At 40.3% G+C, this 25,781-nt stretch overlaps 1 protein-coding gene across 4 annotated transcripts in view; it reads right to left on the bottom strand.

Moving 5' to 3' along the window:
- Window positions 1-25,781, bottom strand: part of DPP6 (dipeptidyl peptidase like 6) — a 988,762-nt gene that overhangs the window by 318,914 nt on the left and 644,067 nt on the right. The gene's annotated exons all lie outside the window — the stretch shown is intronic.

Here is a 25,781-nt window from a genome sequence, read left to right as displayed (position 1 = left end):
AAGATAACTGGCACTAAAGGGACCGACTGCTTTTATCTGAACTTTGGGGTGAAATCTGTATACGTACACACGCGCCCACCTACATCCATATCCTGCGAAATTGTCTTCAGTTTGTCCACAAGCGTCTTCTGCTACTCCTGGAGGAATCGGCCATTTCGCTGTCATGCATATCTTTGAATCTAGACACTGTGTCCTCAGTGACACTGCTCTTTGTATAATCAAACAAGATTTCAAATATCCCCTTAGGAAATTAATAAAACACTTCCACTGGACAGTATGCATGCAGCGGTGTGTGTGTGTGTGTACACACACTGCGAATGAAAGGGTAAACTACCTGAAAGTAAGGTTGTTGATGAACAGGCAGGGCAGGGCGCACAGAGAGAAGGAAAAATACTGTCTTTCTGAGCAGAGGTGGTAACACTGAGCCAGCTTGATGGTAAACGCTCGTCACACTACAGTCAGTCGGTGAATGAAAAACGCCGTGCAGACTGGATTAATTCAAACCGTGTTCTCATTTCCATTCTTTCTGTGTCTTACTTCATAGATCGATGTTCTTCTCATTTTCATTGCTCCCTTCTACCTGCTTTGGCATCAACTTTCTCCTCTGTTTCTAGTTTGTGGAGGCGGAAGCTTACACCTTTGTTTTGATTTTCCATCTTTTCTAATAAAACTATTAAAGCTAAAACTTTCCCTCTGTGGATGGTGTGAGCTACATCTCACAAATTTTGATATGCTGAATTATATTATTATTCAGTTCAAATTATTTCTAATTTTCCCTGTAATGTCAGCTTGGCCTGATGATCATTTAGAAATGTGTTGTTTAATTTCCAAATACGTAGAGTTATTCTGGCCCTCTTATTTTAATAGACTTTTAATTTAAATTCACTGGATCAAAGAATACTCTGTACATGATTTCAATCTTTTAAAACTAATAAAGACATTTTTATGGTCCATAATCTGGCCTAGCCTGGTAAATGTTCCATACGCACATTTAATGAAATCACGGCTGTGGCTGAGCTTGGTCTATCATTTCCAGGGTGTTTTCTTTGCTTCTTGTCTCTTCTACTTCTTTTTTGCCTCTTGTTTCCTGGCTTTCATTTTATTGTTGAATAGTTTTTAGAATTTTAATTTCCCTATGATTAGCTGTATTTCTTTGCATTTTTTTTAGTGGTTGTCTTAGGGATCATAATACATAGTCTTACTTTTTCACAGTCTGCAGAGTTGAAAAGAAATTAAGGAGAAGACAAAAAGAAAAATTGTCCTTTACATTTACCCACTATTTACCATTTCTGATGCTTTTTGTTTTTTCTTAAGGATCTGAGTTTCCACTGGGTATCATTTTCCTACTTCTTGAAGAACTTTCTTTAGGATTCTTGTTGTATGGATCTGCTGGCAACCAATTCTTTTTTTTTTTTTTTTTTTAGGAAGATTAGCCCTGAGCTAACATCTGCCGCCAATCCTCCTCTTTCTGCTGAAGAAGACTGGCCCTGAGCTAACATCTGTGCCCATCTTCCTCTACTTTATATGTGGGACGCCTACCACAGCATGGCTTGCCAAGCGGTGTCATGTCCGCAGTCAGGATCCGAACCAGTGAACCCCGGGCTGCTGAAGCAGAACGTTCGAACTTAACCGCTGTGCCACGGGCTGGCCCCCAACCAATTCTTTTAATTTGGTTTTACCCGAAAATGTCTTCAATTAACTTTTTTTTTTTTTTTGGTGAGGAAGATTGTTGCTGAGCTAACATCCATGCCCTTTTGCCTCTATTTGGCTTGATGAACAGTGTGTAGGTCTATGCCTGGGATACAAACTGGCAAACCCTGGGCTGCTGAAGCAGAGTGTGCAAACTTAAGCACTATGCCACCAGGCTGGCCTCATTAACTTTCATTCTTGAAGGATATTTTCTCTTAATATAGATTTCTAGGTTGATAGTTTGAGGTTCTTTTCCTTTTAGCATTTTGAAACTTTGTCCCAGTCTCTTCTGGTCACCATGGTTTCTAATGAGAATCAACTATTAACTGAATAGTTATTTCCCAGCATTTTTCTTTTGCTGTTTTCTTTCCTCTTTTTTTTTTTTTCTGCTTTATCTCCCGAAACCCCCCTGTACAGAGTTGTATATCTTAGTTGCATGTCCTTCTAGTTGTGGGATGTGGGACGCCGCCTCAATGTGGCCCGACAAGCGGGGCCATGTCCACGCCCAGGATCCCAACCCTGGGCCACCGCAGCAGAGCGCGCGAACTTAACCACTCGGCCACGGAGCCAGCCCTAGTCTTTTGCTGTTTTCAAGACTTATTTGTTGCCTTTGGTTTTCAACAGTTGACTGTGATGCACTTTAGACTGGGCTTCGTTGTGTTTCTTTGATGTTTGCTGAGCATCCTGTATCTGTAAATTGATGTCTTCATCAAATCTTTAGCCATTAAATTTGCCAAATGTTATTGCTACCCCTTTATCCATCTCCTCTCACTCTGGTATTACAGTTGCACATGTACTGGGCAGCTTGATTTTATCTAACAGTCCCTGATGCTCTGTTCCTTTAAATTTTTTTCTCTTTGTTCATGTTGAACAATTCTTATTGATCCATCATCAAGGTCATTTTGTCTTTCCTTTGTCATAATCATTTGACATCAAGTCCATCCAGTAAATTTTTAAATTTCAAAATTTGTATTCTTCTGTTTCAGAATTTCCATTTGGTTCTCTTTATTGTTTCTATTTTTCTGTTGAGATTTTCATTCAATGAAAACATGCTTGTGTTAATTCATTGAAGATAATTATAACAGTTCCTTTAAAATCCTTGTCTATCAGTTCCAAAATCTGTTTCATCTCGGGGTCAGACTGAATTTTCTTTTACATTGAGAGTATGTTCCATTGGGTCTTTTTGGTTCTTTGTGTGTCAGATAATTGTGTGTTATATCTTAAATATCACGGACAGTCATTCTAGACATTCTGGGTTTTGGTATTCTCCAATTCTCCAATTGTTCACTTTCCTGCAGCAGGTAATTCTCTCTGCTAGGCGTGGACTGCCAACTTCGTTTCTTGGGCAGCATCTTCATTCTCAACTCTTTACCTTCAGCTGAACTGCTCTGATTCTCTCCAAACACAGATGGTTCATGGGTCAATCAGAGATGCCACAAGGCAGTGACAGGGGAGTCCCTCTCTGGATCTTTTCCTCTGGGTTTTCCCCACTTTTTCAGCACTCCTTTATTTCTGCCTTCTTTTTTCTGGGTTCCCCAGGCAAGAGAGACTGTGTATTTTTGCAGGCGCACTGCTGCTGCCAGTGTGTGCACCATGAGGCTGCAATGAGCTGCTGGCTAAGGCCTTGGAGATGGGATCGCCTCCTGTAAGAGGCTCCCCTGCAGAGTCTGTCTGCTTCTGTCCACTCGCCAGTGTCTTCCCGTAGCTGCTTTGTTTTTACTAAGCTCACGTCTTAAAGCTGTTTTCTGCAGGGGCTGGGGATCATCTCGGGTGTTGGTGCATCACACCCAGAATCAGAAATCTCTAGTTATATTTTTAATCTCTGCTACATCTCTACATCCCTCTCTTCAAGTATTTTTATTTGTATTTTATCTGAATTTTTATTGTCACACAAGAAAAAAATGTCTATTTTATTTGGCCTTTTCAAGTAACAACTTTTGGCTTTCTTAATTGTATTGTATCTTTACTTTCAATTTTATTAATTTCTGCTCTACTTTATCTCATTACCCACCTTTTCTTAACTTTCATGTTTGACACTTAGCTAATTAATTTCAGCATTTCTTCTTTTCTGATATAATCACAACTGGTGCTATAAATTTCCTTAATTCCTTCTTTGAGTCCACAAGTTTTAATGGGTAGTATTTTCATTATTATTTAGTTCTATGCATTTTTAGATTTTGTCATGATTCTTACCCAACCTATGAGTTGTTTAGAATTTTTAACTTGCAAATATGTGGGTAATACTCTTATTATCTTTCTCCTATTGACTTGTAATTTGCCAGCATTGTGGTCAGGAAAACCTGTATTATTAATTCATTGAAATTTGTTGGGTCTGGTGTGTGGACTGACGCATGGTCCATTGTTGTAAAAGGTTTCCTGAGAGATGTATATCCGCTAATTGTAAGATGCAGAGTTCTATATATGTCAGTTAAATTCACCATGCTGCTTGTATTGTTAAACTGCCTTTCTTAGCTAGTTTTTTGTCTGCTCAACCTTCCCTTAAATAAGAACATTATGTCAAAATTTTCTAGAATAAGGATGAATTGACTAATTCTCTCCTTTAGATCCTCCAAATTTTGTTTTATATATTTTATAACTATTTTATTAGATTAGGCAAATTTAGAATTTCCATATCTTCCTGGTGATTTACAGTTTTTCTTATTTAAGTACATTTTCTATCCCTAACAATGCTTTTTAAAAAATAATTTCTCATTTGTAGAATACATAAAATAATATTTTGTTTTTAAAGGTAATTATACTGTTCACGTGAAGATTCAATGCAATAAGATACATAATACAGGTAATGTGCTTGAAACCATGCCCAGCTCGAGGCAAGCCCTCAGGGTGTGTCAGCTGCTGTTATCTCCGCAGAGGCTGTGGAGTCATCTTTGTCTCCTTTTGTCTCTCATCTTCAATATTCTACTCCTCACTTGCATATCCCTCCTCTTGAAGGCTTCTCAAATCACCTCTGCTCTTCGCTTCCAGTGTTGCTACTCTGGTTCCGCCATCACCCCCACCATGGGCTCCTCCAGCGGCCTCCTAATGGGACCTCCCTTAGTTTTCTTCTCTATGCAGACCACTCTAAAAAGAGGCCACATTCTCTTTCAAGCTTTCTTCTTTTTTTTTTTTTTAAATTTTTTTCTGGCTCCTTTGGCCAAACCCCTTAGCCTGACTGACAGTCAGGGTCCTTCATGATCTGGCCTGGGGTTCTCTTTCTGTTTTGATTTTCTGCCATCCCCCATCAAACATCCTAAAGAGCATCGTGCGTTTCCTGCCTCTCTGCTTCCTCCTGCGATGCTCCACCCTCCATTCATCCTGTTTTATGTTCACCACAGCGTGTCAGTCATTGGTCTGTGACAACTCAGTCTCCTCTGCCAGACTGTGTGATTCTCAAGGGACGAGGCCACATCTTAGCTTCTCATCTCTAACACCTAGCACAACGACTGATACGGAGTCAGGTGTTGAAAAATGTTTGATGAATTTACCAAATGAATACTATCCCAAGTCAGATTCACCCAATAGCCAACCTACATGTTGGATAAAAAGCAGAACCACTTGAGTAGGACTGACTGTGCTAGGCTGACAAGGTCATATCAGAGGGGAAGTGGAAGGAAGTGGGGGGTCGACATGGCGGTTCCCTCAAATCAGGCCTTCTGTGCCTGTTCATGAGATTCTGTGAGAGCTCTCTCACCCCGTCACTGCGGGCAGCAAGACGTTACAGAGGGGAGTGCAAAGTGCATGTGAATGCTCCGAGTTCTGCAGATCAAACTGCACAGCCACGCTCCGTGGGGGTTCTAAGACTTGGAGAGTGGGGGGCTCTTAGGAGAAGATTTCCCGAAGAAAAGCTTGCACAGCACCACCCACCACTGGCTGTTTTTCATATGCCAAGTGTCCAGTGCTCTGCGTTTAAAATATATCATTAATTTAATCGTTCTGTGCATTTAATTATTCAAAGCTAAAAAAATGAAACAAATAGAAATAAACTGCATTGATAGCTAACACCAGGAAGATGATTACTTTTCATTCTATTTTGTTTCCTGAAATTGTGATATAAAAATATATACTGATGCAACAAATTATTTTTCTTATTCTTCCAAAAATAAGAGAGAATCCTGGTCATTCACTCTGAGTCTCATATATCAGCTGGCTTTATGTGTTGCTTATTTTTGCTTGAGAATAACATATTTTTAGAAAGCTTTCAAAGGTCTCACCCATGAAGAAAAATTTTGAAATGTATGAGGGCATTTTATGGTATTATAGATTTCTCAACAACTGAGATCATTTAGTTCTCACTGCCAAGTAGAATTTGTACATGTTGGTGGGTTTGAAGAGTATATTAATCCTTGATTGTATAAATATTACAAAGAATCACTGGACAGGAATAGATTTTAATTTCTGAAACAGCACATATGTAAATGGAGTAAATTTGATTTTTCTCATGATTATCTTCTTTTTTTGTTCCTTTGGTGAGAAAGACTGTTCCTGAGCTAACATCTGTGCCAATCTTCCTCTATTTTGTATGTGGGATGTTGTCACAGCATGGCTTGATGAGTGGTGCCATGTCCGCGCTCGGGATCCGAAACCACAAAGCCTGAACTGCTGAAGCGGAGCACACGAAATTAACCACTACACCACCGGGCTGGCCCCATGATGATGATCTTTTAATTTTAAATAACTTCTAATAGAAATAATGTTCTATTACATTTATTGCCTACTTTGTTTTTTTTCTCAGATTTAATTTACTTGTATTCATGTATGTTCTGACAACACATAGTATATATTTTTACCAAGTAACATATAAGCATATATTTCCTAAGAGAGTCAACATCCATGTGATGGTCATAAAATATAAAAACTGATCTGTAGTCCTAGCACCCACATTGAAGTCTAGAAATACCATTTCCCACCAAATGAAACCAGGATTCCTTCTGTAAATGGCTGATTCCAGGTCTGGGACAGGAAGTCTATTAACACAGACCAAGGAAGTTATCAAAGTCTTTTAGGACCATGTCAGAATGACTCAGAAACCAACCGGAAGAGGCTCCCACTGGCCAAGGACAGGCTGTTCTGAGCATCAATAAGAATCAGTGCAATGGATTGAAGCTCGTTATCTCTGTATAAGTTCATGAATTTAAAACGATACTTAAAGAAACAACTAGTTCAACGGATCATCATTGGAGGATGCTTATAAATCAATATATTATTTAAAAGCTGTTAAATAAAAAGGAGAGAACCAAGAAAGTTCCCTTCTCTCCTATATAAACTGTGTCATTGGGTAACCAAATTATAGATAAAGGGGAGCTTCACCATATAAAAGTATTGCAGTTATTGAATGCAAAAGGTTGATGGAATTAGAATATCACCATTTTGCAGCTCTCAACGAGTTCAAGCATCGATCACCAGGGCTGTCAACACCACAGGATTAGAGACGACCGGCATTAACTGCCTCCTCAAGGAAGAATGCAACACTGTTGATGAAGGAGTGCTATGAAAAAGGACGAACCCAAATCCAATCAAGCCACGAGACCCAACTAGAATTTAAAGTAGACAGAGGACAGGGGAACATTTTAACCAAGACCTTACAGATACAAATAGGTGACTCTGAGAAACCGCAGGGAAAATGGCCTATTTTCTTCAATAAATAATGACATTTATATGACAATAGGAAATTTAAACACTAATAGGAGAATTAATGCTGTTAATAGGATTAATAGGAGAATTAATGCTATTGAGAAACTCTTGTTCTGGTTTGGGGTTTATTTTTTTCTTCTAGTGTGACATGGAGGTTATGCTCTTGTACTTAACAAGATAAGACGTCCTCGTCTTTAAGGATGTACATAGTGAAACATATAAGGATAAATGATATGGTATCTGGGGTGTGCCTCTCGACAACATGGGAGGAGGAGAAAAGGTCAGGATACAGATGAAACAAGATTGGCCAATAGGAAATAATTGTTGAAGTTGGGTTATAGATACATGGGAGTTTATTTACTAATCTTTCTACTTTGTTTAAAATTTTCTATAATAAGTTAAAGTTGATTTTAAAGTTCACGTAGTTTTAAAAAAATCATGCGTCTATAATGAGAATAAAGCTATGTTGGCTCATTCCTACATTTTATCTCCTGTTGGGCTTTCACAGTAACTTGTGCTTATAGAACTAATCTGATATTTGGCTGCAGGCAGTTAGTGGCTTGGGTTTTCATCATATTTCTCCAGGAACCAGTGGGCCATAAGCTAAAATTCTGCAATCTTTGCCTCCAAAGTCAGGAGCCAGGGGTGTGAAATGGCAGTAATCAATGACAGTCTTCAATCCAGGTGTACATACATTGCCTCTGGCCAAGAGAGATTTTTGCTTTGGCTTCCAAATAGTAAGGTCTGCCTGATGCATTACAGGAAGAGACAACAGTTGGGTGCTGTATCGGAGGCTGCAGGTATGGAACATTTCCATCACCGCAGAAAGGTCCTTTGGACAGCACTATCTAGAAGGTTATAATAAGTGATAATATTTGATTCCCAAAGAATCAAATTAGTTTACTCCATCGTTTATCTTTAATCTGGAAAAATCACCCTTCTCAGGCCACGGCTATCAAAGAGAAAACCAAAGGATGTCCTCAAAAGGTGGCTGGCAGACCTTCAGATTGCTCTTGTCAATTATGTGTCACCACTCTTACAGACAATGAAGGTGACGGTTGTGGGGGAAAAAAAAATCATTAAATGGTTAAAAAATATTTCCAGAATATCCCAAATGTCACAATACCTTAAAAAAGAACACGAGGTTATGTGGTACCCAGAGTTCCCATAATCATCATCAGACTTGATGGATTAAAAAGTAGGAGTATAAGTGTGAAGAAAATGCTGAAGGGATTTCTCTTTTTCAGGTTGCGTTGAAACTTATGATATTTCCAAAAAAAAAGTACAGAACATGGTAACTAAGCCCTTTCCTTTGGAACTATGTGTATTACACACAGTGCTCCAACACACCAGGGAAACATGCGGACAAACAGAGATGGTGAAGAAACACACCAAAGAAATGATATGCATTTCACTAAACGTAGATAAGCAACTTAGTTTCACGAGAACGTGCTTAGAGAAGGTAGGAGTTTCCAAGGAGAGAAATGGTGGGCATAAAAAGCAAAACTCAAAGAAAAAAACCAATCAATGGACATTTCATTCATTCATTCAAAAAAAATATTTAGCATGTCCAGGTGCTCTGCTGGACCTTTGGAATGTACCATGAGTTAGCCACGTTCCCTGACTTAAGGACACAGAATTAACATTGCCAGCCGGATGGTAACTACTGCATGCTGGCTGGAGTAAAGTTCCACATTAATCACAGCAGTGTACCATAAGACACGGTTCCAAGAAAATAAGTAATTCTGCAAATGTTATGAGGAAATAAAATTTTCTCTTTAAGAGAAATAGATCCACATTTAAAATCATGAAGTTCAGTTACAAGTTAAAACCCTGTGATGTTATATTTATATCAGAAATAGCAAGAGGAATACATTTACTTATTTTTTAAAGTATATATTTGCTAGTTTTGTCCACAGAAAGGGACAAGGTACATGATTGTCTCAGATACTCAGATTTTGGTTTCTAAGCACTATTCTCACTAAAAAGAACAAGGGATCTTTGAAGAAATGCATGTTTCTAGATCTGAGGCACAGAAAGCACAGTATGAACCTGGAATATCTTTTTTTTTTTAAGATTGGCACCTGAACTAACAACTGTTGCCAATCTTCTTCTCCTTTTTTTTCCCCTGATTTTTTTCTCCCCAAATCCCCCCAGGACATCGTTGTACATTTTAGCTATGGGTCCTTCTAGTTGCGGCATGTGGGACACCGCCTCAACATGGCCTAACGAGCGGTGTCAAGTCTGCTCCCAGGATCCGGATCCCAACCCTGGGCCACCAGAGTGGAGTGCGTGAACTTAACCACTTGGCCATGGGGCTGGCCCCTGAACCTGGAATACCTTCTTGGACAGAAACAAAGGAAGTGTTCAGTGAATAATAGGGGCATGTCTACAAGATCACAGTAGATTGCAAACACGGCCCCAATTCTTCCCCCCGTCCTGTCCATAGCATTTGCGTCTAACTTTGCCAGGCCCTTCGCCTTGCTTCTGAGCTCAGACACATGGCTTGAACTGGTCAATGGAATATGAGTAAGCAGATACTTGATAAGCTCTTTCACCATCCGACACACCCTTTCCTGGCTTCTGCCGCTGCGTGAGACAGACGTGTCTGGCCTAGTCTTTCAGCCCCAGGAGGAGAAACAGAGACATGTGGAGAGAGCCAAGTTGCCATGGTCACCGAGAGGAGGCCACTCTGGATCAGTTAACAGTCAGCTGGTTGTCCAGCCCTGTGAGCACATCAGCCAACAGACAAGAGGAGCTGCCTAACCGACACCAGCTGACAACCAGACGTGTGAAAGCTAAACACGTATTTTGTATGTCACTGAGGGTGTGTGGTTGCTTATTACACAGCACTTTTGTGGCCCTAGATAACTGCTACAAACACAGAAGAGCCAGCTGGGAGGGCTGTCAGTCGCTAGAGTTGGGAAAATTTGAACATCAGAAGAACGATGCTGTAATTGATTAAACCACATTGAATATATAAAACAATTCATGAGTCTATAACGGTACTCACAAAAGAAAGAAAACTCGTTTTCCACAGTTGGAGGTAACTATTACAGCCACTCCTTACTCTGAAAACTGGTAATTAAATGAATAATTAGGGATTGATCCTGCTTTTTCCATAGTTCAGGGACACCGACTAGCCTGTTCATGAAAGAGAACTCCTCCTTTAGGAGACTGCCCACTCATCAACGCAGAGGGCATGATGAAGCGAGAAAAGCTCGATGTTGCAGCTCCTGTTGAAATACCTGATTTAGGTAAGGATCATCAATGGATGCTAAGCTCTTTCAGAGAGAGGTTGAAGGGACATTTTCCTGGTACCAAAATATGATCCCAGGAGAAAAATGCCAGCATCAATTGGAAAAACACATGGTCACAGTGGAGGCATTTGGTGATCGTCACATTAGCCCACTAATTGGCCTTGGAGTGCCTCATAGTGGGACAACCGGACGTGACAAACAGCTTAAACCATGCCTTGAGGGACATTCAGACAAATCCAGGATGTGGGAAATTCTACAAATTAAAGGGAAATAACTTCTATCACAGAAAAAAGAGGACTTGTTCTACAGGAACAGAACGTAAGAGACACAATCAGTTATAATCAGGATCCTTAATTTGATCCAAGCTGGCAGAAAAAAGCCATAGAAGATATTTTGAGAATGAATGAGGAAATTTGAATTTCCTCAATTTGAATTCAATGCTATTAGGGAATTAGAGTCATTTTTTTAGATATGATAATGTTGTTACGAATATAGAGGAGGATATATTTTTGGAGAAGCACGTTTTTAGTATCTAGGGAGGAAAGAAAATGATCCGATTTATGTTTAAAGATTTTCAGGAAAAAAACGATAGAGGACACAAAAATGGTAAAAGTCTTGAAATTAATTGGTGGTGATATGGGTGTTCACTGTACTATCCTTTCTACTTTTCTGTAATTTTTTAAATTTTTCATAGAAAAGGAGACAAGAAAATACAACAACCTTGCCCCTGAGTTCTGAGGACGCATAATAGAGTTGGGCAGAGGTAAGAGTTGTGCCCAGAGAACACGAACAGCTCGGAGAGCCCGGGTCTGCGAGGAGCAGGCCCTTGAAGCGCTGAGATGCTTCTCCTTCGATTATTTAGGGGAGGTGACCTCCAAGGAGTGAGTTTTGAGAGGACCTTGGGAGAGAGTAGAATTCAGGGAGATGCATGTCGGAAAGATGCTTTTAGGCAGAAAGTGGAAGGTGACCTCTGAGGGGGCAGCCCTTGTGTGGAAGCAAAACAAGAACAAGAAATGGGAGATGCCAACGTGGAAGGGAGTGTGCACACCCCTCAACTCTGACTTTGATGATGAGGACGCGTCAGGGGGTCCTGGGCGGATGTCTGGAACCTCGGAGCAGGACTGCAGGTTAAGGTGTGCATTTAGATCTGAAGGAGCTAAAGCATTCCAATTTTTAAAAAATTTTTTGTATTCTGGATTCTCTTTTTTACTGGTTTACACTGGAAAAATTGTCAGAGGGAGACAACATTGGCTCAAAAGAGGCACAATGGTTCCTGTCTTTCAAAAGACCAAGCTTTTCCACTGCATTCCTTACGTGCTGACAGCACTCACTGGCCCCACCACAAGCACTTAACCAAGATGGCAGAATGCTGACGCTCCTGAGAGATCCTGAGACTGCGGGAGCCCCAGCTTCACTCTCAACCAACAAGTGACATGTCGACGCAGACTCGCTCTGGCGACAGGGACTTGATCCAAACTTGTGCCAGCAACTTTACATATGTGGCAGGACAACTCACTGGAAAGGCCACTGTAGCTTATTTTCCTGAAGGATCTTGAGAATGAGGATAAATTAGAAAGACTGCAAGTCATGTTTTCCTTCTCCTTTCAAGAATGCACCCCAGATGTTGTGTTCTCTAAGTCTGAGGGCATTCAGAGGAATTCGCTTCAAAGAACCTAAATGCTTGGAAACAAAGAGCTGGATTGTCTGGGGCTGAAATGGTCAGTGCGGAGGGTGGTGGGTTATTAAATTCTGCGGGGTTCACATTATAGTAAAAGGACACCAGAATGTCTACTTTTACAACCTGGGTAATTACAAAGACAAGTACCTTCAAAGCAATAATGATTTCAGCTTGGAAACTACTGGGAAAGTCACCACATTTCAAACATGACGTTAGTGGCTTTCGATTTCACTTAGTTTTCATCGTAAGATCTGAGACGGCCCAATCTTGTCTTTGATTAATAGACTGCCCAAATAGTTTAAAAAATCTTTTAAATTTCCATTCTTCTCATGGGGAGCAATTTTTATGTCCCGCAACAGACTCATGTTCAGACTTATAAAAGGCTAGGATACTGAAACCTCACTAAAAAGCAACAAAGCACTGCTTTCTGTATTTGACATGGTCAGCAATATGCTTATGTGACAAGGAAAACACTATTTGTAGAATTAGGACTTGTTTTTTATAATTTTTTTTCACCCGAATCTATCCTATAAGAAAATATAGGTAAGGAGCTTTCAAAGAGAAAGGTTCAGGTGGATGAAGAAAAAAGAAAGGTCAGCAGAGAAGTCCTTTGCTAACAACACATTTTAGAGAATATTTATGACTACTTGTAATAAAAATCTAAGTTTCCTTAAAGAGTCTTTAAAGTGGTTATAATAGAATGGTTCTATTATTTAGTAAACCTCAATTACACAAAATTAATAAGTATTATCAAAGGTGTCCAAAATTTTAAAAGACCTTGAAATGGGCAACACGACCACTGGGCATCCTTTGAGCGGAGTATTAGGCACAGCATAGTGCACCTGTCTGAGCTACTTGATTCTTTAGATGTCCGCTCCTGTCACTGTCTGTGAGCTATTTTACGGCTGTAAGTTGTAGAAAACTGAGAATAAGGCAAAGGATTCTTGCTAGAGAGATGCAGTGAGTGTCGTCTGGTGCCCATGCAACTGATCCCTCCACCCGACCGCATCCCCGGGGAAAAAGCCAATCATGCAGCAAATTCATTTCAGGATTTCTGCCTGCCTACACAGGTGTCTGTTGTTTCATTCTTCTCTTTAGCTCTTACTGGTTCTCTCCTTAATTCGTGAGCTAAATAAATTCTTTGAAACATGTTTATCTTATACTGACATGAAATCACGAGCTTCATGATTTCCACATTGAAAAAAATTCTTCCCCAATAAAAGTTAATTATTTGCAAGATATGGACAAAATTTCACAAATGAGCTGTGAAAAAAGATCACTCAACCACTTGAAAAGTAATTTTGGCTACCAGCTCGTTTAGAAATGCACCAACTTACAGATGAAATATACTGTTTTTTAGAATAACAAATTTTATCAAAATCAGTGATTCTTCAAAAGTCCTGAGCCATTAGTGGATTCTGAAATTCACTGGTCAGTGAAAGATGTTGCTCAGGTCATCCCAATGCCATAGCTTACTGGTAATCAGTAATTACTGTTCAGAAAAGCAGTACCACTCATGGGTCTGTGGGCTGTCATTTTAATCCCAATGCTAAGAGCTAAGTGGACGCCAAACTCTCAGCACACCCTCCTCAACAGGCATTCGACGACTGCGGATGCTTCCAGTACAAGGGTAGAGATGCACCTTTTTGAATAACCTCATTGTCTGCAGACATTATGTTAAGGCAGCAGACTATTGCAGAAAGTAATCTCAGGTTTTGTGTCGATATTGTTCATTCTAAATATTTATTAAGAACAAATTAGCAAATAAAAGAACCTAGAGGTCTAATCGAAATGACCATCTTACTTTATCTACGCTTCCATGAGAAAAGTCACCTTCACTGACAAAGTCTAATGAATGGGCTGAAAGACAGAAACTTGACAGGAGGATTTCTTCACAAAACACTCTGACGAAGAGTGCCAGGAGTAGTAGACAGATGGTTGGAAAAAGCTTGGTCTAGGAGTCTGGAAACCTGGCTTCTATTTCAGGCTCCGCCACAGACTGGATATGCCAGAAGTAAGCAGTGAAATTTGTGAAGTAGTGTCCTTAAAGGGATAGAGCATGTGGTTCTCCTACCCGTTTTTCATATCTCCTAGCAGGAATGCTTTTATGATGGCTGGAGCTAGAGCAGCCACCTTGGACCTTTAGGTGATCTTGGAGATGAATAGAAAAGCAAAACAGACAAAGCACAGAGCCTACTTCTTGCCTTTTATGTGGGAGAGAAATAAACGTGATGGACTAATAAATTTCTATCTTATTTAAACCAGTATTATTTTCATTTTTCTGTTGCTCAGAGATGAATCTAATCCTAGAAAAGAGATGCAATCTAATTTCTGGATTTGGAGCCAGGAGACCTTGATTCTAACCCCACTGTAGCATCCTCCTGAGTCAGCTTACTTTCTCTCTCAGTCTTCCAGTTTCAATACCAAAATGCCTTATTTTTCTGAAAGGGCAACTGTGCTGATTAATTAAGATCAGCCATTTGGAGGCATTTTGAGAGTAAGAAAAAAAAGAAACATAACTTGTATAAATATAAGATGCTCCCTCCACCAGCAACACTCAGATCTCTGAAATAGAGAAATAGTCACGTCTTTCTACCAAATATTCACCTATTATTTTATTTGAAAAGGTAAGAAATGTTATGAATCATATTCTAGTAGAATTTTGGGTGGGATCTGTAAAAAAGCTTGCCTCCACACAACTCTCGTCCTTCTGACTTAAAAGTAAATAAAATAAGCCAAAATGTAACAGCAGGCAGGCTGATACCTCATACAGAAGGAAGAAAATCATTACATGAAACAGTTCTGTCTATTCATTGAGATGGAAAAACAGAGAAACAATGATTAGAGGTCCCTTCGCTCTTCCAGGAAAAGAGGCAGGTACCCCTCAAAGAAGGAATCATTCGCTCCTTCAGACCCGCTCATTTACACCTGTCAAGCCTCGAAGAGCCTGATGATACTGTGGACACTGGTGGGCTGCTTCTTTCAGAGAAGATTTGGCATGTTTAACAAACACGAGATGTCACAGGCAGATCTCTGCCCGAGCTGTGCGGCTGCCGGTGCGTCTGCTTGGGCAGAACCTGAAGCCTAACTTGATGGCTCCAGGGCTGTTGTGCCAAGGAGGCCCAGCCCACCACAGCACTCCCACCGGCCCAGGCTCCCCCTCCAGGTGAGGAGCCTTGGAAGTTTAACAAATGGCATCATTATTATCTACCCACCTCTGTCTTCTGACTCCGGCTCTGACCAGAGTATTTCCTTTCTATCTTTGACCTGCACAGGCTTTGATGGGGTTATCAGAGGAAATCTCGTCCATTAGAGAGCCAGAACCCATCAGTCTGAAAGCCGTGGATGACTGGCTTAGGACTCTGAGCTCTGAGTGGGTGGAGCCCCAGCCACACACTAGTCATTAACATATCTTGTAATTATAGGCAAGGAAGCCTTTGCCTTTATTTCATAGTGAAGTGAGAACCCATCTCTGATGGTAGACTGGTAACTCCAAGGACCAGAAAATTCCCACCTTTAGCAGCTACTAGCTGTGAAAGCTTACACAGGTTATTTGACTTTTCTGTGCCACAATATTCCCATCTGACAAAAATGGGGAGATGGATGACACCTATCTTATACGACATGAGAATAATGTCCAGGTTCAACTATTAAGTACTAGTCAGTATGAAGTTCTACTAACATTCTTAGCAGAAAACAGCCAGCATCTGGGCAATTGCAGGCTCCCTATGAAAATTCACAGGACTCATAGGAATGCTGTATATGTGGAACCTGATAATAGTATAACCTGAAGATCAAGGACTGAGAAAGTCCTTCTATGTCATATATTCCTAATATGGCTACAATTTATCATCTCAGTTGGGACACTTGAAAGTGCAAGGGGGTGCTTTAATAGCCGCACAGGGCAGGTGACACTACCTGGATATATGAACACTGCTTTTTTCCCAAATTTAGCATAGTTCAGGTGTTGTTCGTTAATTAATAAGGCTAGCATTGGCAGAAACAAATGTCCATATTTACCTAACGTTTTTAAAATTAAAAATCCTGACAATTTAATGGAAATAAATTTCACCCTGATGTATTTGAAATAAGAGGAAGACTAACTGGCACTGTCAGGATTGTAAATCTGACGATTATATTCCGTGTGTGCCATTGATAAAGAGTCCATTTTAAGAAGCAACAAATCGACTTTCTCAAAGAGGAACAAACTGATCTGCAGTGTCATTTAACAAACATACAATAACCCTCAGCTAATCTTTAGGCTCTGCTGTCATCCACGAAGTCAAGGAATGGAGTTCCAGGTCTCCTGAGGGGAAAGATACTGTTTTTACAGTGAAGTAGCATTCATTTTAATGGTACACGTCTCCGTCAAAGGCGACATAGCCATCTTTGGTCAGTAATGAGTTCTGTCCTCTTAGCTGATGGGAACGTTCAGCTAAATTTACAGCTATTGGTAGAGCTGAAAACGGGCATCACCACCTCTCTTTCTTAGAGCTGCCTCCTGAACAATGGGGCACAGGCGACAGGACACTGGGAACTGTGACCTGCAGGGACATCTGTTTACTCTGTCCGGGAATGGATTCTTAAGGGCCCAGTTCTGTTGCTTTCCCTCTGCCCTGTTTTTGTTTGTTTGTTTTGTTTGTTTGCTTCTGCTTTCAGTACGTGTGGCTCCTGTATGGAACAGGCATAGTTCAACAACCAGCTAGGCAGGACCTGAAAAGCAAAGCTTTCTTCCCCTACTTTCAACACAATGGAATTACCAAGTAAATGTCCCCCCCACAAACAATATCGTTACACCTTATTTATTCTACAGAGCAGGTAGTGTCAACTAGATCAACATTAGTAACTCTCATGAGCGTGCACACACCCACACACCCACACTCCGCCCCCCCACCTAACTAGTGTCAAAGTATATGACTTTATGAACAATAGACCAACCTTCCAAAACCCACCTGGGTTTGCCTATTCAGTTCATTCTCCAATTATTTTTAAGGCAGTCTGCGCTAGACGCTGTGCAAGTGTTAACATCCGACTGTCTGCTTGCCCCGCCCCCAGCAGCATGGCTGAACACGTCTGCCTCCAGACTCAAGGAAAACACCAACCATGCCTGTTAGATGTGGGATATGATTTAGTCCCTCTCCCTTTAATGGAATCACGCTATTATTCCAACTTAGAACATCAAGTCCTTATTGACTATGGTGTGCCTCCTCATGTTAGGCGCTGCTGGAAGAACTGAGGACACCAGGCCGTGACCTTGGTCCATACTCAACACTTTCTCCACCGTCCCCTGGGTTCAGGTTTTCTTTCCGGGACACCTGCCTCATGGTCATTCTCCTTTGAAGGGAGAGACTATGCTATGGTATGATGTGTGTTCATATAGCCAATACATAATGAATATTTCAATAGAAAAGAATTGTGATAGAGAAAAGACTGGAGGCAAGTGAATGAAACTGGAAAACTAGGTTTGACATTTTGATGCTGTGGAAAAACCAAAACCATATTGTCACAACAACAAAAAAAAACACTGAAGAACTAAAATAAACTACACTAAAGAGACACATGAGCCATGTGTCCTTTTAGCAATGCCACCGATTACTGTCCAAATTGGGGAGCAAATTCTGCAAGTCTGACAATTTACTTTCTGCTTATGTTTCTATTCTATTTTGCCATCCATCTACTTAAACCATTAGCAAATAAATATTTCAGTTTTGTTTTTATGTTTGAGTTTCATGTATCTTATATTTCTCATAACAGTCCTGGCCTTAGTCATTACACTATGTGCTAAATCAAAGCATAGAATCTTATCAAGTGAATAAATAATTGTTCTTCCCCAAATAGATTTGCCTGGTTGTTTCTCCCTCTTACAGGAATCAGCCATAGTACTCACAACATATGCCCATAACGACTGTGAGTCACATTCTCTTGAACCCGTTTATGTGGCACGTTTCTCCTACACCGTCAGTGCCTTCCCCAGCCCCGAGCTCTGATTCAGTCTTCTCTTTTCAGCAGCACGCAATTTTCTCAGTGCCTTCCCAGGTTGATAAGCTCAGTCTATCTCAAGTCTTGTGGATTTCATGCATGCTGGAATGCTGTCAATGCTTTCATATTTCTGTCTGCACCAACAACAATCAGAGCTTCGTGTAGGTGTGGAAGAGCTACTTCTGGTCATCGGAAAAACAACCCTATAGGAAATCACGTTATGGAGTAGTCTTGTGAAGTAAAACTAAATAAAACTGGTGCCACAACAGAGCTTGGCAAAAAAAAAATCCCGAAGATTCAGTCTAAAGTTTATTGGCATATCACCAGACCCAAGAAAAAGTGACTATTTGTATAGAAAAGACAGAAAAGGAAACAGTGAAGCTAGTAGGTTTAATGTGCATCAGGGACCAAACTTGGTAAAATTTATTGAGCACCAATGATAACGTGGGGAAATTTGCATTACGGAGTTCTAGAGCCAGAAGCTGCCCTGGTGCTGCCTTCACCTGGTCAGCTTATTTATGTAACTAATAAAGAAACCCAGATTCAGAAAGAATAAGTGCCTGTGCAAGGCAAGGGAACAGACCCTGGTTCTCCTGCCACTACATCGCACGGTCTCTCATTTTGTGCAGAATGCACAAAGAGGTGGACAAGACGGAAATTATTCAGTGAGGAAACAGAACGAACCTGCTTCTCCACTCTCACAGTATTCCACGCAATGGTGGCCAACCTCCTGAGGGGCCACAGAGGAGCCCCCTTTAAAAGTAAAGTTTATGTCACACCATTCAAAAAGACTTTCAAAATCAGATCCTCTCTCCAGCCACATTAGCCACATAATGTAGTAACAGACTAACAAACAAACAACTCTATTTGAATCGAAGGAAGAGAATTATGGATCACTGTTCTTTAGTACATAAAGGAATTTTTTTTCTTTAGGTCTAATTTCCTGGGTGGTGCCGTCAAAATGGCATTGAAATAACATTGTCTCCTTGGGTCATCCACTATTTTCAGTGACTTCTGGAATCCTTAAGAATTCTTCAGACACATAAGCAAGTCTTCAAAATATTAAATATAGACTTAGCACATGATCTTGCAATTCCACTTGTGGGCATACACCCAAAAGAAGGGAAAGAATAGATCATAGAAGGGATCAAATAGACGTTTGTACGCTCGGGCTCACAGCAGTGTTATTCACAGCAGCCAAAAGGCGGAAGCAACCCAAGTTTCTAACGACAGACGAAAGGATAAACAAAATGTCACACACACAATGGGATATTATTCAGCCTTGAAAAGGAAGGAAATTCTGACACACATTACAACGTGGCTGAACCCTGAGGACATTATGCTAAGTGAAATAAACCAGACGCAAAAGGGCAAATATTGTTTGGTTCCACTTAAGCGAGGTTCCCAGAGTCATCAAATTCAGAGTCAGAAAGTAGAATGGTGGTGCCAGGGGACAGGGAGGAAAGAGGATTTAGTGTTGAACGGGGACAGAGTTTCAGTTTTCGGACATGAAAAAGTTCCGGAGATGGATGGGGATGCTGGTTGCACCACAATGCAAATATACTGAATGCCTCTAAACTGTACACTTGAAAATGGCTAAACTGGGAAATTTTATATTACATATTTTACAACAATTGATACAAAGGAATTCCTAGGGCAGAAAAAGAGGTTGGATGCAGAGTATGGGGAAAAGAGAGAGGGTAGGAAAAAGTGTAGAGCTGTATATTTAACTTCTTACTTTCATTCAGGTCCAAGTTTATGTCTTTGGAAATCATGGGTTCGGAAAAAAAATTCAGTGTGAAATTATTTATGCTAATCTAAGAATGATCTCTAGGTTCAAGTAAGGATACATTTGATCTGTACACCAGCTACCTCTCTCTAGCGTGCTATTCTGAATCACTGCTGGGTGGCATGTGCCCAGGTCAGTCAGTTGTTCTCCGATGACCTTGAGGTATGATAGGAAGGAAACTGTCCCCACACAGAGTCATGTTGGTGTGGTGACAACTGAGCCCTAGGTAGCACTGAGAGCTTGTGGTGGGATCCATGCGGGGCTTGGGGTTGTATGAAATTCCTCCCCACGTCAGAGCTGATGGGGCGGCAGGCCCATCATTGTTTCACTCCTAGAGTTGCTGACCTGGGACAATTAATCCTTAAGCTCCCCCAAGAAGGAAGGAAATAGGGGAAGAGATTATCATCCATTCACCTGAAATCTTCCCTTTTTTTTTTGTCTCAACATTTGTCCCACATCAGTAAGAGATTAATTTAACTGATCAAAAAAACAAAAACCAAAAGCCTCAACCCTTCAAAGAGGGAAGCCTGGGACAATTCACCTTATCTTGATGGCTTTCTGGTAGAGCCCCTTCCTCCCACATGTGACTGGCCACCCAGGGCAGTGGGGCAGGTGGACTCTCACGGCTGTGGTTCTGCTGTGAGTTCCTCTGCACGTTAATTATTAACAAAAAGCAGTAGAATGAATTTTTAAAAAGTTCAGTAGCATGACATAGAAGACACAGTAAATCATTTTATTTACAGCAAAAATGGCTCTAGAGGACACTGAAAGGAATTCTGTAATTGGATCGATTTAGGGCCTTTGGGCTGAAGAAGGAAGAAAATCACAAATGAACTAGCAGGGGTCAACACCTGTGGAGTGCCGGAAGGACACTCTTGGAATACTTTTCATAAAACACGTTGTGTTTTTGTACTTTCTGTTTAGGTGCAGTCACTTCCAAACCTCGAAACAGATGGTGGTTGTTTCTATTCCTACAGGTAATGAATTCATCACATATTCTGTGGTCTCACACTATTGCCACTAAAGTATGTCACCTTGTGTACAATCTAATGAACGACATCTAAGAACTATTTTTGTCCTCATAGAATTTATCAATCAAGAGACGAGACTGCGTTCAGCCAATGGGTCTGCAAACCACGGGTGTTCAGCATGAGGTCATTCATTCTCAACAAAAATTTGTCACTGCAATGGAAGATGATCTCACCCCCTTTCCATTACACGTGATTCTGTCCTGTAATGTAGGATTTGAGATTCTCCTTGCAAGACAGAGTCATTGGGCACTAACAGTCTCACAATGCTCATCTTCTGTAGAAAGAACTACTCTCATCTTCATTGTCTTCTCCACGAAGATGTTCCTCTTCCACAAATGGGAACAGACCATTGAAATATAAATGAGGATTCAGTCTTTATTTTTTAGCTTATAATTCTCTTTTCTTCACCCGAAAGTAAGGAGGCTGAACATTCAAAGCTTTAGGGATATGGCATTATGCCTGGAAGCTACCGAGTGTGAAGGAAAAACTACTATTAGGATTATCAATGATCCTATCATGAAAAAAAATGTAACATCCTTTAAATTACTTTATGTAACATTACACATAGAAGTACATGGGGCACTTAGGTTCACCAGAAATAGAGAAAAAATAGTCATTCTGTGATAAGATTATCTGGAAGCCAATACAGATTTCACAGTGCTGTTATAAAGGGTCTGTCTCACAGATTTAAAGCTTTCCCATTAACTGGGCAATCAAAATTAAAACACGCATGTTCAAAAGTGCACACAATTTAGAAGAAAAATGTATAATGTTTCCGAATTGAGTGCCATGATTTATAGAAAAAACCCCAGAGCTTTCTGTCAGTGACCTCAATGACTTTCAACTTTATCATTAGTCACTGGACCAATTTGGTCTAAGTGGATTCCAGCTCCACGAAGAATCATGGAACAGATTATGTGACAGTTTATGGCAAGCGTTGTTGTAGCATACATTTAGAGGACTGTGCTGCATTAATAATTTAAATGTTTTAACACATTCTATTAGGATCATTTACAGCATGAGGAAAATTACATTACCAACTAATGTTTCAATAAAGGTATTTCAATTGAAAAGATAAAAGCTGTTGAAACAACACTATTGTAGGATCATCACAGCTTGTCTATAGAAAGTTAGGAAAATGGAATATCTGTACGGCTTACAATTTGGTTATATCAGGATATAACATACTTTACAGGATACACTGTTTACTAATCTGTTCTAGAATTTTCCCAGATTTTACCCCCTTTGACGATTAATACAATAATATCATTTGTCCCCCAATCTTTTAGCTCCTATCTCACTTGCCTCCAGAGCCAGAAAGAGTTGTGTTTAAATTGGCTTTGGACCTGACTATGTGTACGACTTTGAATAAGCCATTTAACCTCTCTGAATGAGGGGTAATATCATCTACCTCACTGGGCAATTACAACAATGAAAAGAGATAATGCATGCTAGGTGTTTGGTGCAAGTGCCTTAAATCTGGTTATTTTATTACTATCCTAGCAGAAGTTTATTTCAGACTGAGACAACTGAACCCACCTGACGCTAGGCGCTCTCTCTTCATTTCCTCAACTATCACCTGCCCCTTTCATTTCTCTTGGGTTTATACTTAGGAGTGGAATTGCGGGGCCAAATGATAACTATTTTTAATTGTTTGAGGAACTACCAAACTGTTTTCAAAAGTGGGTAAACCATCTTACATTCCTCCCAGCAGGGGATGAGCATTCTGATTTCTCCGCATCATCACCAACACTCGTTATTATCTGACTTGTTGATTGTAGCCACTCCAGTGGGTGTGAAGTGGCATCTCACTGCGGTTTTGATTCGCATTTCCCTGATGACTAATGACGTCCAGCATCTTTTTATGTGTTCATTAGCCATATATATATCTTCCTTGGAGAAATTTCTATTGAGATCATTTACCCATTTTTTAATTTGGTTAATTGTCTTTTTATTACTGAGTTGCAAGAATCCTATGCATTTTGGAAATAGTTCCTTATCAGATACATGCTTCGCTAATATTTCCTCCCATTCTGTGGTTTGCCTTTTCACTTTCCTGTTGGCATCCTTTGAAGCATAAAAGCTTTTAATTTTGGTGAAGCCCAACTTAACTATTTTTTCTTTTGTTCCTCATACTTTTGGTGCCATATTTAAGAATCTTTTGCCAAAGCCAAAGTCAAAGTCATGAACATTTACCCCGCTGTTTTCTTCTGAGTTTAACAGTTTTAACTCTTACATTTAGGTCTTTAATTCATTTTGAGATAATTTTTGTATGTGATGTGAGGTAAGGGTCCAACTTCATTCTTTTGCGTATTGCTGTCTAGTTGTCTCTGAACCATTTGTTGAAAAGATATTACCACTCATTTTCATGCTGCTTTACCACATTTTCAGCATGTTCACATACATGATCTTAGGCGATTTTAGCCCATGACAGAGAAGACCAGAGCAACTGTCTCCCTCTAAGGCTGACAGGAAGTGTCATTACTGCCTTCTCCTTCTGAGCCTCAACCTGGTCACATTTCCCAGGCTTCTTTGGGGTTGGGGAAGCTTTGTGCCTGAATTCTAGGACAAGTTGAGGCATAAGTGTGTACACTACTTCTAGGTTTGGCCTTTTCCTCCTAGCCACCCAACTAGACTAAATTTCCCAGCCTCTTTGGCAGTTAGACAGAGTCATGTGACTGACTCCCACCCCAAGGGAAACACAGGCAGAAGAGATGTACACCTCTTTCAGGCCCAGCCCCTCAAACCCTCCATTCTCTTCCTGAGTCTGTTATCAAGATACAGAGTACGCAGCGGAGGAATCTGAGCTCTTACAGATGTCACAGCCACTAGAGGAAGAAACCTCAGGCCCTGAAAGACCGCATGGAGTGACTCTCGTGGCCAGCCCCATCCACGTTAACTGCAACGTGAGGGAGAAATAAAACTATCCAATTGTCAAGGTGCCTAGGCAGAGACAGAGAATTCAGGTACAGGACAAGATGGAACTGGGTTCCTACCATAGGAGTTAGGGAGTTCACAAAAGGGGTGGTCACGGAGAAATGTCCCAAGCTGGGAAACGAGAGTTAGAGTCGCCCTTCATAGAGCCAGGTCCCAGGCAGGGAAGGAGCAGAGGCAAACGGACACTGACCCACACGAACAGCGGCTCAGACAAGTTAACTGTCCTTTGCTTCAAAGATAATAAAAGACAGTGTCAGGGCTAAAACTCTCTTCCCAGACTTGTAATCTGAGGCTCGTTCAATTAAACTGGATAGGGAGATAACAGCTGCATTCTCCAAGATGTGAAGAACCGTCAAAAAAGAATTAGATTGATTCCGAGTCGCTTCAAAAGAAATAATTAGACCTAAGGATAGAAAATTCTGGGGATAGATTTTAGACTAAAAATTATAAAGAACTATCTAACAGTCATTGTTGGCTTCCTCAGTGAGCGACGCCGAATGGCTGCGTTCAGACACACATTGGTGGACCACAGGCTAAGGGTTACAGGGAGATTTCTCTACTGGCTGGGTTGTTGGTGAGATGACGCTGAATCCCCTTTAGTCCTGCTCTGCTTGCTGTCCCCACACATAGCTGACTAATGTCCATGGCAGAATCTTGACTCAGAATGCCCAAAAACCCCTCAAATATAGGCTCATAAATTCCTTGAGGATCTGATTTAAGAATCACTTCCTCTACAAAGTCGTTGAAGACGAACACTTCTCTGCATGTGTCACCTTCACTTTGACTTTAAATGTATTATGACTTTTTGAATCTCTTCATTTGATTATACTTTCTAAATATTCTCCAGGTGCACCAAGGTTCATTTTTAAAAATTCCCTGTCCTTTCATAAATACCAAGGGCCTTTAATCACTCAACCTAAAGTGCTTTTTATTATGAAGGGCATACAGTTGGTACTTAATACACCAAATGGTCATTAAAGAAAAGAGTGCCTTAGGAAATTAAATAATATATTTTGTTCACTTGGAAGCCAATTTCTATATCTGCTGGAGACTTTGGCAAACTCAAAATGCCCCAGGCCTGTAAAAGTATAGTATAAAATTTTCAAGCTGTCAGAGGAACTTTCTAGGGAAGTTGTCCCCATTCCTGTTAATCTATTACTATTAGAAAGGGAAAATGTATGCATACACATTAACTATCCACTAACTTAAAGTGCAGAAAGCAACGTTTGATAATGCTTCTCCATGGCCATCCCATGACTACAGAAAGCAGCTTCTAGGAATGGGGGTGGAGGTGGACAGCATCTTACTTCCATTCCAAATACAGATCTTAATTTCAAGAGAGAAAAAAACCCATGCTTTTCTCTTTTAGGCATTATGGGTCATCATCCATTATATGCTTTTCACATTCTATACAGAAAAGAATGAAAGAAAAATTGCTTTTAAATAGGTTATTTGGAGGAATTTAGCTAAACACTGAGTATCACATTAATCTGATACATTAAATTAAAAAACAAGACAGCATGCATTTTATTATTCAAAGGACACTCCCTCTCAAAGCATTAGCCATTTCAGCACTATGGAGTAAGTGTGCCAATGTGATTCTTTTTCAGGTAATTGTATTGTTATAAAATACATTATTAAACACTAAAAATGTCAGAAATACAAATTTCGATCTACCCAATGCTCATTCCCTACAGAAACACACTGCTCCTAGTAGTACAGAAAATTCTGAACATTTTAAAGCCTTCTCTTGAAAGCATTGATGTAGAACAAAGCATTCTTCTCAG

The sequence above is a fragment of the Equus asinus genome, chromosome 1 (genome assembly GCF_041296235.1).
Source record: "Equus asinus isolate D_3611 breed Donkey chromosome 1, EquAss-T2T_v2, whole genome shotgun sequence".
Taxonomy (NCBI): Eukaryota; Metazoa; Chordata; class Mammalia; order Perissodactyla; family Equidae; genus Equus; species Equus asinus.
Note: the sequence above shows the minus strand (reverse complement) of the source record. Positions and strands in the feature narration are given on the sequence as shown.